A 15,212-nucleotide genomic window follows, 5' to 3' on the forward strand; every position below is an offset into this window, starting at 1 on the left:
ATGATTTTGGCAAATTTATTTACATTGTGTCAGTCAATCTATGATGGCATCTATGACAAGTACATAACATACTTCAGCTACAAAATTGTAGAGATTCATACTAACCGAAGTTATTGACAGGTTTGGCTATCCTAACAGTTTGCGTTCGTAAAATATACGACGTGATGATTTCTACTTCACCATTTGGAACTTTTGGTTTAAAAATGAAAAGGTTGGAAAGCTGAAATCATCTCTTTTGTCGTAAAGTTTTGTTTTCAACCGACCCTATTGGTTAATTTCTAGATATTAGTTCTAATCAAATGGCAAAATCAAAAGCTCAAACACAGCAAACGAATGGATTACAACTGTCATATTCCTGACTTGGTACAGGCATTCTCTCATGCAGAAATAGAGATTTGATATTTCTTTTTGATTGAGTATTTTCTGGGATCGTCTTATAAACAAAAACTTGATATGTAAGACAAATGTCCTTGTTTTTAGAAAGTATACACACTTTGTAATCCTTACAACCAAATTATTTTTATTCACCCGCATGAGTTAGTTTATTTAACGCCATTTTTTTACAAGGTTATAGTTGTCTTTTTGATATTGTTTTACATATCGTTCCCTTTTTTTTTTTTATTTAGTATTTACATTCTGTCATAGATAAATTTTATTCGTTACACTATTATTTCAGGTAAGGGTGAAGGTTTGCACCTGTCCTAAGTCAGAAACCTGTTGTTCAGTGGATGTCGTTTGTTAATGTGGTTCATAAGTGTTTCTCGTTTCGTGTTTTCTATATAGATTAAACCGCTGATTTTCCTGTTTGAATGGTTTTACACTAGTCATTGTTGGGCCCTTTATAGCTTGCCGTTCGATGTGAGCCATGGCTCCGTGTTGAAAGCCGTACTTTGACCTATAATGGTTTACTTTAACAAATTGTGACTTGGATCGAATGTTGTCTCATTGGCACTGATACCACATCTTCTATTATCTATACTTATTGTAGTTTATATTTTAGATATTTCATTTTAAAGAATATTAAGATCACACATTTTCAAGACATACTTATGAAGTAATGCATGATTTGTTGTGTTTTGTGTACTGTTGTTTGTATGATTGTCTTTTTTTTTAGCCATGGCGTTGTCCGTTTATTTTCGACTTATGAGTTTGAATATCCCTTTGGTATCCTTCGTCTCTCTTTTGAAATCAGACATTACAGAACGTCTCAATCAGTTTAAAATATGTATGGTCTGTAACGGGAAATACAATTATGGAACAACAATACGCGGAAGATAACAAAAGGGACAATCAAAATTAAATTCCTAGTCGAAGAATATCCGAGCACACCATGTCAATAAAGACTTTTACCATTAAAAATTCAAAGTATAACACAATCAATGTTCTAAGTTGGAACACAAAACCAAAGACATCCGTAAGACAATTAAAACCGAGACAGCCAGCCATTTGCATTTTGTATAAGGTGATAACTTTACATAAAGGTAAACCTTGTATAGAACAAATCATAAGCAATCTTTCCTAGTATTGATTCAAGTACTTCTATTTGTCATCCTCATGCGCTTTGCTAGTGACAAATTTTTTAAAAACTGTTTTTGGACTTTTTATTACATTTGTATGTTACCTACACAAAAATCTTCACAACAACCTACTTAACCTTCCGGAGCAAGTGAAATCCTCTCCAGGTTTTGGTTGGGTTCTCGTTGGTCATTTCTTACGTTTTCTATGTAGTCTGTTGTGATCTTGTATGCGTTTTCTTTCATTATTGTATGCATTACGTTGAGGTTTCGTCAACTTTGGAGTTTCGAGTATAAAAAAAAGTGAAATCACAAAAATACTGCACTCCGAGGAAAATTCAATCGGAAAGTCCCTAATCACATGGCAAAATCAAATGACAAAACACATCAAACGAATGGACAACAACTGTCATATTCCTGACTTGGTACAGGCATTTTCAAATGTAGAAAATGGTTGATTGAACCTGGGTTCATAGCGCTAAACCTCTCACTTGTACGACAGTCTTATCAAATTCCGTTATATATATATAATACAGACATACGCTTATGAGAAAGTAAAACTAAAATAGTGTTATTCGCTGAATTCTTCCGGGTATCAAACTATGCATTCATTATGATAAGCTAGTATTACTCTGTATAAAAACCATAATGGGAGGGATTGTGCTTCATTTTCATATTATGAAGATCTTTCAATCAGCCTAATTGGAGCTCGCATGTCAGTAATTGCTAGTAGTGCTTTGTTAATTTATGTTGATCATTGTCATTTTGCTTAGTTTCGTCTGTTACTTAATAAAACATCGGACTCAGACTTCGTTTAAACTGAGTTTTACTGTGCGTATTACTGTTTGTTTGTTTATTATACATTGTAAAGAGGTATGGGGAAGGTTGAGATCTCACAAAACATATTTAACCACGCTGTTTTTTTTATGCCTGTCCCAAGTCAGGACTTCGTTAGTCTTGTATGTTTTTTTTAATTGTAGTTTATTTATATGTATCGGAGTTTAGTGTGACGTCCATTTCGGCTGAGGTAGTATATTCATTTGATTTCAAATACTCGTAGCAGAGTCATATAACAGCTAATATCAGACGTATCAACCGTGCAAAATGTTCACCACTAGTACTTTTATCTATCTATTTAAAAGGTTCAAATGAAGTAATATACCAACACAACCTTATCCCTTGACCTCAAAATAGGTTTGTTTAACCATTTATAATGTCGAAACTCACCTTTTTGCAGGAAAAAAAAAAGATTTACAAAAAAAAAATAATGAGTTAGGATTAAGATATGATCTATACCAAGTCAATGATGAGTAGCTATGACAAAATGGAGATATTGGAGATGTTTTATGATTGCAAACGAGATTGCTGTCAACCATAGAAAAAAACAATTAGGATGTTAACAGTTACAAGTCACTATTTGACTTTTAATGATGAGCAAAAATCACTTCGCTTGGTAGATTCGTACGGACCCCTTGAGTATGAAAAAACGAAGCAATTCTAAAAGAAAAAATAACGACCTTTCATTCTTTTTTGTTCTAAAGTAAATTTTAGTGAAAAAAAAATATAGAAGAAGACAATTAAGCAAAACTACTGGACTGCATGCTCCTTGTTAATGTCAGTCACTGATTTTTTTCGACATTAATCTTTATTGTAGACATTCCTTTAAACATAAAATATATAATACGGAGGAAAGGCACACAGAAATTTTAAATACACATCGATTTGCTTTTATGAATAACTTCACATTCCTATCAATACCAAGTTTTCACATCACTAACCTCTGGAAATAGTGTGGGTAATCCTTTAATGAATACCTTATAACGAATGGTATTGTTATGAGCCGAACCATGTAATTGCATAATTTTCATATCATATACTGACGTTGATTGACAAATCCTCTACATCTGAAAATGCAAGGATAATAACTTTTATATTTGATTAAAAATTCACCTTTTCCCATACTTACCTTTTGTCGCTACTGTGGACATTCATGAAAGCATTAACTGCGCAACAAATATAGTTACCAGTAGTAAGTTTGAAAAGATTATATTCTGTTCTCTAAAATGTATGTTATAAGGATGTGAAGATTGCATCATGAAGCACAGATCGATTGTATTTTCATTAACGACTTCAATTTCCCATGAAGCCATTTTTATTGGTAAAATTGTTTTTTGAAGTAAAATAATATAGGCGAAGTAATGAATTAGACAACAAATATATATCCTTTATTGCTGCATAAATAATGGAAAATATATGAACTAGTAATTTCCGTAGCGACAAAAAACAATAAACCAATGTTATAAAAATAAAGTTAATTATAAGTTATTTAATAACTTTTGCAATAAACAAAATCAATTAACAGGAAAATCGCACAATAATAAATATTTACTTTTTTTTTGTAATTGAACATTACCCTTCTCATTATGAGTGCCATAAAGCAGATATTGTTGTATGTGGATAAGAGCGACATAAAAAAGAATATTAACCAACATGTGCGTAAGATGATCAGTTCATACAATTTGCACAGCAATCAAATTGCAAAATAGCAAAGTTAAAGGGTTAACTTGTTTAGTTTCCGTTTGTCGATATTAAAATGTGTTGTGTTCAATGATTTACGTCTAAATTTTTTTGCATTATTAAATACTTTTATAATAACAAGACTAATTATACATTAAGTTCCTAGTCTCTAAAAAATATTTGGTATCCTCATAAAAGTTATCGGGACATCGAAGTTGAGTATTTACCTTCAAATATAATATATGGGGTATTCTTTTGCAGAATAAAAAGAGAAGAAAAACCTATTAAATTAACAAAATGATAATGAATTATGAGGAGGAGTGCTAGTTAAAACAAAACTATTCACCACAGAACAACTAATTATGAAAGATATGAAGAGGTACTCAAGTGGTCGTCTTCAACAATAGACTAACGCCCACGATAAATATAAAGCTGTACTTGGTCCAGTGACTCAGCATTCTCAGAATATGTGCATAGATTAAACACAGTGTACTAAAGACCTGGCACCTGCATATTATTAAAAAATAAACCAAAACAGTTATATATAAAAGAAAAGACAAAACTTGACATGGAAAAAGGTCTTTGGACATAATAGACATAGGTGTGTAAACATGAAATAGTTCCCATGTGTTTCAAGTGCATTTTCTTTCATGTTTCGTGTGCACGCTACTTTATTCCCAAGATGCGTACATATCATCCTACTTCTGTCGGTATTAATGCTTGTCAAATTTGTGTTTCATTTTCAAAGATTATTACCTGTCATGCATATAAATCATTTATTGGTGTTGACTGGTGACAAAGAATTTTTTTCGTAGAGATCAGAAAAACTTGATAAGGAATCTCAGGAATGAAATACTTTTTACTTCCTACGTTGTTAACATTTTGGTTTTGATTGTCATGAAAAAGGCGTTGTATTTACAGCATTGACATGTACAAATGATGTCGGTGTGAATGGTATAATATTTCTAAAACTATTCGAATCACGTTATCTAGTAATGAAAAGTTTTGGAAGCCAAAATATATAACGTTTGGCAGGATACAAAGCAAAATCGAACCTCTGAAAGTAGCAATCAATTATTAAAACACTAAAAGGGATTGGTTTTGATTAAAGTGGGCATTTGGGAATCTATTTCAAAGTGATGTAATTGCGTTGTTAATAAACATCATATGACAAACGGATAATTATAGAGTTATAATAGGGATACGACGCCATTGGTATGTCCTTGAGAAAAGATATGATCGACTGATTCAATATGAAATTAGTCTTATTACATCCCACAAACAAATAAGGCAAATGAGGAAATTTTAAAATATGGCACTGCAGTTTTATCTTGTAACTTTTTTTTTTAGGAAGAATCTATATCAAATACTTTTTAGATTCAATAACGAATTTTCGAGCTTATTGGAAAGTTTTTTGTTAAATAAATAATTGATGAATATTATCTTATATTAAGCAAAATGTTATTTAAAGACAGAGAAGTGTCTCACATTTATTAAAGGTTTTATTGCTACGTGATTTCTGTAGGCAGAAATTTGAGACTCAAAGCAAAAGTTTGGTGTTTAATGTAAAATACAAAATAACGTGTTGTCATTTAAACATTCAAATAGAACAACAAAAAATCAGAGGAATTGTTGTCGTCGAAAAAAGGGTAAAGCTTTAAAAGTTATGTATAACCCAGCGATTTTTTGTTTTCGACTTTTGAATTATGGTTGGGTTTTCAAAAGGTTTTTTTTTTTTGTAGGACTGATAAAAAAAATGTCAATAAAATTAAATTAGCGTGAAAAGAACGTTAAGATTGTAACCAACATGCATATCATTCGAATTTTTTTCACACTTTAATGATACTCATAAAAATCGTGGTATAATATAAAAAGAAAACACTGATACACATTCGGGTGAATTTTACCTTTTTTTTCATTTTGACCTTATTCCTTAGCTTATAGAAGCTGAAAAATAATACAAAATATGAGTGCGTTAAAGTTTTTGAAATCATTTGATAATAATAAAAGCCCTGGTACAGACCTTCCAACTGCTGAGTTGTACATTTTTTTGGATTGACACAATGCAAATATGTTTTAAAAGCTATGAATATCCTACAAAACTGGCTCTCTCTCAATATACCACAGACGGGTATAGTGACTCCCATACCAAGGAGAAATACAGACAGAACGCTCTTGTCGAACTGGCGTCCTCTTTCTGTTTTACTTTTTTTTTCTTATCACAAATTAATAATTAAAGTTATTGCGGAAATTTTAAAACTATTTCTACCAAAAACTTACAGATCCAGAGCAAACGGATTGGGTAGCTTGTAGATACATTGTTGAAAATATACGACTCATTACTGATATTATATTGTTCACTACATTTAAAGATTGATCCAGGTCTTACATTACTAGTCGTTTATGAGAAAGCGATTGATACGCTAGATGGAAATTTAACCAAAAATCATTTATTTGTTTTAATTTTGGCTTTGAGCTCAGGCAATGGATCTTCACGTTGTACTCAAATATAGCTAGTGTTGTAGTTAATAATGGATTTAGTTCTAAAAGTAAAAAACAAAAATACCGAACTCCAAAATCAAAAACTCAAACACATCAAACGAATGGAATCCATTAAAAATTGCGAGAGGTGTTCGACAAGGATGTAATTTGTCTCTCTAGTTTGTTTATTTTTCTTGGCCGTGGAACTGCTGGTAATAAGTATAAGAGCAATCAGATAACTGGCATAAAAATTGGGAAACTGAAACACATGTCATCTAACACCACCTCATTTGGATTTGTTTTTGAACATGAGAATAAAAAAAACATGTTGATCAATAAATTGTTTACAAAAGGTGTTCATTTACTTTTAATCGATCAGGGACATGTTCTTCCTATTTCACAACAAAGGTGGAAAGAAAGCTTCAATAGAAATAATTGATGAAAAATAAATCAATATTTCTTTACTGGCTTTTGAATGTAATATAGACACGATGGAAAGTAAACATCGAGCTTTCCAATACAAAATTTTACATAAAATAGTCTCTCATCTCTTTCTTGTAGAAAATTTTAGATTTTCAAATACGAATAAATGTGCAAGCTGTAAAGAGATAGAAACTATAGAACAAAAATATTTTGACTGCAAGTAAAACAATTTTGGAGAGAAATTTCGAATTGGTAGATATTTGAAGATTGTTGAATAAAGACATTATGATTTTTTGTGTGTTGAATTCGAATAACTTAGTTTCAAATGAGTGTATTCTACAGACAAAGTATTACATTAACTATTTAAAGATCGCTCAATTATTACACTAACTATTTAAAGATCGTTCAATTAGACAGACTGCTAATAACTTTGCAAGCTTTCCTGAAATGTTTGAAAAGACATTTGGAAATTTTAGAATATTTATCCCTCTGTAACGACTAACACGAGTCACTTGTCGACAGATGTTGAAAATCATGGAATTTACTTTATTTATTTTAAATATGACTAAATATTTATTGAAATCCGAAGTGTTTTTAAGATAGTATCATATACTGTTGATTCACATCGAACACTTACAAATCCTTATTATTTCTTAGTCGCATAAACATTATATATTTTATTCACTAATGTCATGTAAAAACGTAGGTATGCACTGTAGTTTGAACACCAAAAAGATCAATTAAAAAAAAAAAACAATCCTGGTATTATTTTTAGACTTATCACCGGGTTTGTACTAACATGAGCAACACGAAGGTAGCCACATGTGGAACATGATCTGTTTACCTTTCTGGAGCACCTTAGATCACACCAGTTTCCTCAGGCGTTAGTTTTCTATATTGTGTTTGTGTGCTGTTGTTTGTTTGTTGGTTTTTTTCGTTTTTAGCCATGGCGTTTTCATTTTGTTTTTGAGTTTGAATGTCCCTTTGGTATCTTTCGCCTTCCTTTGAACCTTCCACCTATCAGATATTCTCTAGATCTATCTGTAGCGCATTTCAAGAAAAAAGACAAACATTTCATTTTAGCTCTCTGTTTTATTTCTTTCCATGTTGGCCATGTTGGTTTGCAGGCAGAATCACTTCACATATAACTTTTTGGCAGGCGTCATCATCGGTCAATTCATTTTGTAAACTACAAATCCTAATGAAGTTTAGTTCCAACTAGCGCAGTAGTATCAGAGAAGATTTTTGTAAAATTTAACGGACGACGACCGTCAAGTATTGGAATTAGCTCCCTTAACACCTTAGTCCAGGTGAGTTAAAATAATATAAAAGAATAAATATATGTATTGATGTTATAAAAAAGATGATTAATAAAAATAAAACAAACATTTCGCATTCCGTCTTATTAACGGATTTTCCATTGCAAACTATGCAAAGTAACAGTGCATCAATTGCAATAAATGTACCGTTCTTGAATGCATTTATATGATTTGGAAAAGTATGTATATGAAAAGAAAAAAATGGAACTAATATATATCTCAGAATAATACAAATGTCTATATCAATAGCATCTTCTTTTGTTGTCACTGCATTGAAGAACAGCAAGGATAAGACGGGCCATACTTGTATCCCAGCCAAATGAGGCCGTCAAAACAGTGCATCGGGCGTTCACTCTGATGTTTTTGTCCATCGATTGATTATTGATCGACACAAAACTACTTGTTATAGAAATCAGGTAAGGATAGTTTATCGTTGATGGTTGTGTTCAACTTCAGAAATTGCAGGATGAATGAACCCGGTACTGGAGGGTTAATTAGGAGGTTACGGCATTGTATTCGGTACTGCGGAGATTGATTTAAGTTAGATTTACCCTTATTTATCTTCGTCAGTTTCTGCCATTTAGGAGAATGGATATAGACTGTCTTTTGGTTTCTTCGAGGTCTCCTGATAATACGATTTTTAGCTGGCCTCTGCTTTCTGACTAGTGACATTCCGAATGTCTGTCTCGGCAACCTGTTTAAGCCGGAGCAGTTACATTAATTGCCCTTGCACAATGGTTTGTGTAGATATGACTTAAGCTGGCACATTTTGATGTGGTATATAATATCTGAATGGGTCCATATGGGTCAGTAGATTTCATTTGGGCTTCATGACGTTACGTCACCCATGTAGGGTGACGTAATCGATCAATGTAAGTGTATTTCATTAATTTGTTTCGCATAATACTTAGCCGGAAAAGTCCCCTGTGCAACAAATGCGTTGTACGGTTCGTTACTGACCCCTACGAATTCGAAATAGGTCAGTAGCGATTCCTACTTCTTTTTATAGACATTTCGTTTATCTTGAGATATGTGTGTTCTTCTTATAGACATTTCGTTTATCTTGAGATATGTGTGTTTGATGCTTTCCATCTCTTACTCTGACTTTCAAAATATAAAATCGTCATATGAACGGAACAGTTATTATATATACTGAGCTGTGACTTTAAATAGTAGTATGCAATGGAAAATAACCTGCTTGAAAGGACAAACTGATGTTTGGATATAATATTGAAGGTTTTTTTTTCTATTTATTTACTATCGTCATTTCTATAACATTATATACATTTCTTTTTTGTTTATATTTTTACCTAACTGGACTGGGTCAAATACAGTTTTTTTTTATTGTAGCTTTAAGTGTATATTTCTATACCAATAGCATTGTCATAAGTGTTTTATTCAATTGTGTTCATCTTTATATTCGGTTGTATTTCACTGGTCGACATATAGAGGGTGATCAAATACTCAACAATATGCTAATTTCGCTTCATTGTAATGTGTCTGTGTGTGTAATCTCGTCATGATTATTGTTTTGTTTTATATCTTTTTTATGTATGTCGTCTTATGAATATGGGGTTGTGTTCATAATATCGCGAGTTTCTGTAGCATTTTATGACAAATTGGCTAGACTTGGAGAGAATAAATGTTCGCGAGATGACAAAGATATATAATTTCGTTGCTAAATACATATATTATCGTCTAAATAACTGATATTTATTTTCTGATAGATCTAGAACAAATAATTATTTAGCAGTATACCGTCGATTTGTTTTCGCTTAATCGATTTATGACTATTGAACAGCGGTATGCTACAGTTGCCTTTATTTAATGTTTTAAAAAAATATATAGACGAAAGCATTTGTAAAAGTCAATGAAAAATCAAATGTATCGTGATACTAAATAATCGCTTTATCTTGCTCCCCTTTTAAGATAACGTTCTGTTATTCAAATGTTACGGAAATCACAAAGAAGAAATTTAAATGTCGTTTATTAAAGTAAATTACCGTGTTCCGACGTAACAAAAGTATTGTAACTGTTACAAAGCAAATATGATAATTCTGCATGTTCGGTTTGTTTGCTGTTAAAAACATTATTTCACCATTTGGTGCAATATGCCATGCAGAAAAAAGTTTCCTTTCCATTTTGACAATGATATCAGTGTCGATTTTGTCAGTTTACTGTTTCTGTATGTATAACTAACGAACTGAATAAAAGATATCAGCGTAATGAAAAAAAAAAAAATTAATACTAAATAACATAAAAAAAAAACAAATTAAGACACGTAGATGAATACACTAATTATTCATAATATTTTTTTGTAATACACATGAAGGAAACGTAAACTAGGTTACTCAGAGTATTAGCTGATATGAGCAAATTTCTCGTCGTTCTTATTGAATTTAATCGTTATCATTCTCGGACATATACTTTTCTATTTTATTTTAAGACGATTGGTGAGTTGCTGATGCGTATTCACTCAAAATGTAAAAAGAGACACTACCATGGAGTCTTTAAATTTCAGTCTAATAAATGCACACACCACCATGTCCAAAAATAAAAACGACGAATAGTAAAAAAACAGTAACAAAAAATTTCAAGGAAAACTAAAGCTTGACCAAAACTATTTTTTCGGAGAGAAAATTATCTGTTTAGTCCTGTTTCTTTTTTTTTAAATATATTCATGAGTCATATAAACTGACCAGATGTTAATGTGATCGGATCACGTAGGTCAATGTGCATTTGTAACAATGAGGATTAGAACATAACTCATGACAAAAAAATCTTTTTGTCGATCTTTGGATTTTTTCTGTTTTTTCTATATCTTCTCAAGATGTTTTTCCCAACCATGAAAAGGGTATAACAATCGTCATGTAAGGGCAATCACTCCAATATATAATTATATGATGATCGTATTAAAATTTGGTAAAATTTGGCCTAGAAGTTTGAGAGAAGATTTTTGTAAAATAACTGACGACGACGACGGAAGAGAATGGATGAGTAAAGCTCTTTGGGTCAGGTGAGCCTTCAAGAATTAATGTTATCATGTTAACTTGAGCTCTGTAGAATTTTTAAACGTCATAAGGATTAGGCTGATATGCTTTTACTAAGCACAACATATACGATAAAAAGTAAAATACAGCAATATTATAAATAGTATGCACTTTTACAGGTAGTGATAAATAATACCCCTACGACCACAGGCAGCAGTCTTTGTACTGTTAATAATTAGTAATGAGGTTAAACGGTAATTGCAGGCTTGACAAAACAATAGATATAAGAAGATGTGGTATGAGTGCCAATGAGACAACTATCCATTCTAGTCAAAATTTATAAAAGTAAACCATTATAGGTCACAGTACGGTCTTCAACACGGAGCCTTGGCTCACAACGAACAGCAAGCTATATAGGGCCCCAAAAATTACTAGTGTAAAACCATTCAAACGGGAAAACCAACGGTCTAATCTATATAAAAAAACGAGAAGCGAGAAACACTTATGAACCACATCAACAAACGACAACTACTGAACATCAGATTCCTGACTTAGGACAGGTGCAAACAATTGCAGCGGATTTAAACGTTTTAATGGTACCAAACATGCACCCTTTTTTTGAAACAATAATGTAACATCACAACATAGAAAGACACACTATAAGATATCAACTGAAATTACGCATGTTTTTGGGTCAAATAAAATTATTTGTATTAAAGGGGCACTAGCTACGAGAAATGTAAAAAATCTAAAGTATGATTTGTTTTGTTCAATCATTAATGAAAGCGAAATAGTGAAATAATAATAAACGTTTTAATGGTACCAAATCTTCACCCTTTTTCTGAAACAATAGTGTAACATCACAACATAGAAAGACACACTATAAAATATCCACTGAAATATCTTAACTCATTCAAAGGACATATTAACACCAGTGAACATACACTGAACAAATAAATTTGACCTATGATTCAATGTAAATACAAAATAAATAAACTAAGTTCACATACTTATTGGTCGGACAGTCAACTATCAATGCGTAGTTTTAGTTATACATGTTATAATGACTACTTTATTGTCAAAATAATCACACAAATCAATATATTTGTTTGAAAGGTCATTAGTGCATGAGATATTTTTAAGCGAAAACTCAACTTCGATGGATAATTTACCACTTGAAAACATCTGTCGAATAGGAAGAGACTCAAGGAATGAAATGCCAATTATATGTATCCGTAAGAAACCAATAAAATGTCATCTGTGATACTTCTCACACTGGACACAATAAACCTCAGTCTATGGTTCATGAAATCATTATAGCAATGTCTCCTTTTTTCCATCTACACTGAACACAAAAATGTGTACAAAACAAACATCTATTCTCGGTGCAAGTATTTATTAATAAGCAAACTTTGCAAAAAAAGAATGATAACATAGCAAGGATACAAAATTTTCAAGCGTGTGCATACAGTAAAAGTATTGCGAATTCGATACTTTACCGAGAATTTAAAAAAAGATAATGTAATTCAATACTAATTCTTTTCGAGACTTGTTCAATGAAATACATGTATGTTTACCATGCCAAATAGACTACAGGACGGGATGCCACACCTTTAAGTAATGTTATAACTTTAACATTTTAACTGTGATTTTAAGGACAAAAAAAAAAGCAAAAATTATTCGAGGCTTATCATACATTCTGTTACAGTTGCGGTTGTTACATATATAAATCTTTAAGAAATATGGTTTCAGCTCCTTAAGACAATGTAATTTAGATGTTGTCGACTATCTCTTAGGTCCAGTTTACACTTCTGAAGTATCAATATGTTCCCGTCTTTAATTATTTGGGTTATTTTTAGTTTATCCAATGGGGGTAAATAAAAAAGTCATTCGGGTACAACAATGTAAAACGATCTGAATCCATGTGTTGTCAGGTAATATCATCTTGTATTTCCTCTAAAGACAACACATAAAGTATGTGTCGTTCTGCTAAAGCAAAGAATACAAAACTTATATACCAAAACAAAAAATAAAACGTATATATTTTCTAGTTTTTCAAAATAAAGAAATGGGCATAACATATCAAAATATCTGGTATTTGTGGTTATGCGTTTGCAAAATACATTGTATTTTGAATTAAAGCATCACTACAGACAATTTAATATATGTGTCGTTCTTGTGTTAGACATACAAATATAGAAATAAACAAACTGGTAAATAAAATGAATGAATTCTATTAATTATAATATGGATTGACGAGATTGCAGTACGTATTATTGTCACAAACAAATTATCAGAAACATCAATTTAAATGCGGTTCTTAATTTTACAACGATTCATGTACAAACAATCAATAGTCGGTTATAAAGTACACTTAAAAGAGATATCTATTGATACAGTTGAGTACTTTAATACTACAGTTATTGAGAGGTTTAATGGATATCAGTGGGAAAACGCAGACGTCAAACATGTTTTGTCCTTTATTTAGATTTAATAAATTACTCCATTTATGTCATAGGATCATGATTTCAATGACCATAATAAGCTTTCATTAAGAACTATGGATATAATATACCATGTAGATATTCTAAGAGAGATTTCCTTCAATCAATTGTTAAAATCATATGAAATAATGAGGATAGATATCGTGATTTCTTATGTATTTGATGACTTTTCAGTACATTTATCCTACTATAATGAATATTCTTTTACTGATACATGTGAATATAAGGCAAATTCAAGTGCTGTAATGTTATTAAACATCTGTTTAAACAAACACAAACTCATTAAAAAAAGAACATATTGACAATAATTACAACACAAAAACAAACACAAAATCAACTCGAATCCTATTAAAACAAAGCTTTGGGTGAATTTTCTATAATAGAAATCAGTTCTTGTCCAACAGTTGGCAACCCTTGTGCTGCACAAGCAGTTAATATCTGGTAATAAGTCGCTTTCGGTAAGGTCACAATCGAGGAAAAGTGTACTGTTTTGTTGGTACGATAAATTAATCATATCAGTGGTCATATGTGACACTGATATTTCATAACATTCAACCAAATCATGATGGCATTCGTAATGCTTTCGCAGGGATTACTTCAACTAAACCACTTGTTACCCTTGATACACTAGTATCAGAATATTCTGATGTTGAGAGAATCAGGTATTCAAGAGTGGTCTTGACGAAGCAAGTTTATTGTTAGCAGGAATGTCTTGATGCAAACAAAAAACTAGAACAATATACGGGTAGTAAAATACTACTTATGACGTTTAAGTTTAGCATGAATATGTTCTTTTTCTGTAAATTTAGTGTTTGCAAAATGTTGAAAATACTCAAATCACTAAGGTTTTTCTACCACTAGGAATAGACTGACTTTACCGTATTTGACAAACTTTTCGGAATTTTCGGTTTTTAATGCTCTACAACTTTGTATTTTGTTTGGCTTTCCAACTGTTTTGATTCGTGCGTGACTGATGAATTTTATGTGGATCAGTGGTCTTCTGCGTTGTACAATAGCTGAAAATGTTCAGGTAAGAATGCAATTGATTTGTACAACGTTTCATCTAAATTAGGAACTTTGAATTGTTTTTCTTCTTACTGCAACCTTTTTTTCTTTTTTAACAAATTCTGAATATTAATTGTTGGATTCAAATAATTTTTTTTCCAACAAAGCCATTTACGGGGATATGACTTATATAATTTGATTTATAAAAGAATATATAGTGAATTCATCTTTTTTTGTTTTGTAGCAAAAAACAAGTAGGTTAACCCTATATTTTTTCTGAAAGCACATTATAAGAGCTATCTTCACATATTTTATTTTAAAATTATATCGTTTAGTTTTCTTTGTATTCATATAAAAGCGAGTGATGAATGAACAATCTTTAAATAATTGCACAAACTGTAACATGAAAAAGGGTAAAACTTTTTATTATATTTTTGAAAATCGCATGATATAAAGTTC

The sequence above is a fragment of the Mytilus californianus genome, unplaced genomic scaffold (assembly GCF_021869535.1).
Source record: "Mytilus californianus isolate M0D057914Y unplaced genomic scaffold, xbMytCali1.0.p SCAF_12, whole genome shotgun sequence".
Taxonomy (NCBI): Eukaryota; Metazoa; Mollusca; class Bivalvia; order Mytilida; family Mytilidae; genus Mytilus; species Mytilus californianus.